General features: G+C 37.6%; 1 pseudogene; it reads left to right on the forward strand.

The window, feature by feature from the left end:
• Positions 1 to 6: 6 nt before the first annotated feature.
• Positions 7 to 2,948, forward strand: LOC124893912 (annotated as a pseudogene).
• Positions 2,949 to 2,953: the final 5 nt, after the last annotated feature.

Raw genomic sequence — 2,953 nt, forward strand, 5'->3', positions numbered from 1 at the left:
GAGAAATCGAAGAAGCTATACAGGGGTTTTCTCGAGCCTATTCATATGGTACCTAACGCAATTCTATGATACCGTGGGACTTCGAGGCTCTCCGGTTCAGCTAGGTACATAGTTCTGGAATTTATACGCGAATCAAGATCGATAAAAGCAAGTTTTACAATCACTGACTCAAACCTATTGTCGAATCCTACTCAGCAGAATATGGAGGTACTTATGGCAGAACGGGCCAATCTGGTCTTTCACAATAAAGTGATAGACGGAACTGCCATGAAATGACTTATTAGTAGATTAACAGAGCACTTCGGAATGGCATATACATCACATATCCTGGATCAAGTAAAAACTCTGGGGTTCCAACAAGCTACTGCTACATCCATTTCATTAGGAATTGATGACCTTTTAACAATACCTTCTAAGGGATGGCTTGTTCAAGATGCTGAACAACAAAGTTTGATTTTGGAAAAACACCATCATTATGGGAATGTACACGTGGTAGAAAAATTACGTCAATGCATTGAAATATGGTATGCTATAAGTGAATATTTGCGACAAGAAATGAATCCGAATTTTAGAATGACTGGCCCTTTTAATCCAGTTCATATAATGTCTTTCTCGGGAGCTAGAGGAAATGCATCTCAGGTACATCAATTAGTAGGTATGAGAGGATATCGGATCCTCAAGGACAAATGATTGATTTACCTATTCAAAGCAATTTGCGCGAAGGACTCTCTTTAACAAAATACATCATTTCTTGTTACGGAGCCAGTTGTGGATACTGCTGTACGAACATCAGACGCTGGATATCTCACTCGAAGACTTGTTGAAGTAGTTCAACACATTGTTTTCCGTCGAACGGATTGTGGCACCGCCTGGGGTATTTCTGTGAGTCCTCGGAATGGGATGATGCCGGAAAGGATTTTTAGTCAAACATTAATTGGCCGTGTATTAGAAGATGATATATACATGGGTTTGCGATGTATTGCCACTAGAAATCAAGACATTGGCATTGGACTTGTAAATCAATTCATAACCTTTTGGGTACAACCAATCTCTATTCGAACTTCCTTTACTTATAGGAGTACATCTTGGATTTGTCGATTATGTTATGGCCGGAGTCCTACTCATGGCGACCTGGTTGAGTTGGGGGAAGCTGTAGGTATTATTGCAGGTCAATCGATTGGAGAACCGGGTACTCAATTAACATTAAGAACTTTTCATAATGGAGGAGTATTCACGGGGGTACTGCAGAATATGTGCAAGCCCCATCTAATGGAAAAATAAAATTCAATGAGGATTTGGTTCATCCGAAACGTACACGTCATGGGCATCCCGCCTTTCTATGTTCTATAGACTTGTATGTAACTATTGAGAGTGAAGATATTCTACATAATGTGAATATTCCACCCAAAAGTTTGCTTTTAGTTCAAAACGATCAATATGTAGAATCGAAACAAGTAATTGCTAAGATTCGCGCAGGAATATCCACTTTGAATTTTAAAGAGAAGGTTTGAAAACATATTTATTCTGATTCAGACAGAGAGATGCACTAGAGTACCGATGTCTATCATGCACCCGAATTTACATACGGTAATTTTCATCTATTACCAAAAACAAGTCATTTATGGATATTATTAGGAGGGTCGTGCAGGTCCAGTCTAGTCTACCTTTCGATCCACAAGGATCAGGATCAAATGAATGCACATTCTCTTTCTGGCAAGCGAAGATATACTTCTAACCTCTTAGTAACCAATGATCAGGCGAGGCAGAAATTATTTAGTTCGGATTTTTATGTTAAAAAAGAAGATAGGATTCCTGATTATTCAGACCTTAATCGAATCATATGTACTGGTCAGTATAATCTCATATATTCGCCTATTCTCCACGAGAATTCTGATTTATTGTCAAAAAGGCGAAGAAATAAATTCATCATTCCACTATATTCGACTCAAGAACTCGAGAATCAACTAATGCCCTGTTCAGGTATCTCGACTAAAATCCCTGTAAATGGTATTTTTCGTCGAAATAGTATTCTTGCTTATTTCGATGATCCTCGATATAGAATAAAGAGTTCGGGCATTATTAAATATGGGACTATAGAAACGCATTCAGCCATAAAAAAAGAGGATTTGATTGAGTATCGAGGAGTCAAGGAATTTCGGTCAAAATACCAAATGAAAGTAGATCAATTTTTTTTTCATTCCTGAAGAGGTGCATATCTTGCCCGAATCTTCTTCTATAATGATATGGAACAGTAGTATCATTGGGGTAGATACACAAATCACCTTAAATCTAAGAAGCCGAGTCGCTGGGTTGGTCCGGGTAGAGAGAAAAAACAAATGAATTGAACTTAAAATCTTTTCTGGAGATATCCATTTTCCCGGAGAGACAGATAAGATATCCAGACATACCGGCATTTTGATACCATTAGGAACAGGAAAAAGAAATTCCAAGGAATCCAAAAAAGTTAAAAATTGGGTCTATGTCCAACGGATTACACCTAGTAAGAAAAGGTTTTTTGTTTTAGTTCGACCTGTCATCACATATGAAATAATGGACGGTATAAATTTAGCAACCCTTTTTCCACCGGATCCATTGCAGGAAAGGGATAATGTGCAACTTCGAATTCTCAATTATATCCTTTATGGAAATGACAAACCAATTCGAGGAATTTCTGACACAAGTATTCAATTAGTTTGGACTTGTTTAGTATTGAATTGGAACCAAGACAAAAAAAGTTCTTCTTGCGAAGAAGCCCATGCTTCTTTTGTTGAAATAAGCACAAATGGTTTGATTCGACATTTCCTAAGAATTAACTTAGTGAAATCCCCTATTTCGTATATCGAAAAAAGGAATGATCCATCGGGTCAGAATTGCTCTCTGATAATGGATCAGATTGTACCAATATCAACCCCTTTTCTTCCATTTATTCCTATTCCAAGGCAAAAATTCAACA

This window comes from Capsicum annuum, unplaced genomic scaffold, assembly GCF_002878395.1.
Source record: "Capsicum annuum cultivar UCD-10X-F1 unplaced genomic scaffold, UCD10Xv1.1 ctg67104, whole genome shotgun sequence".
NCBI lineage: Eukaryota > Viridiplantae > Streptophyta > Magnoliopsida > Solanales > Solanaceae > Capsicum > Capsicum annuum.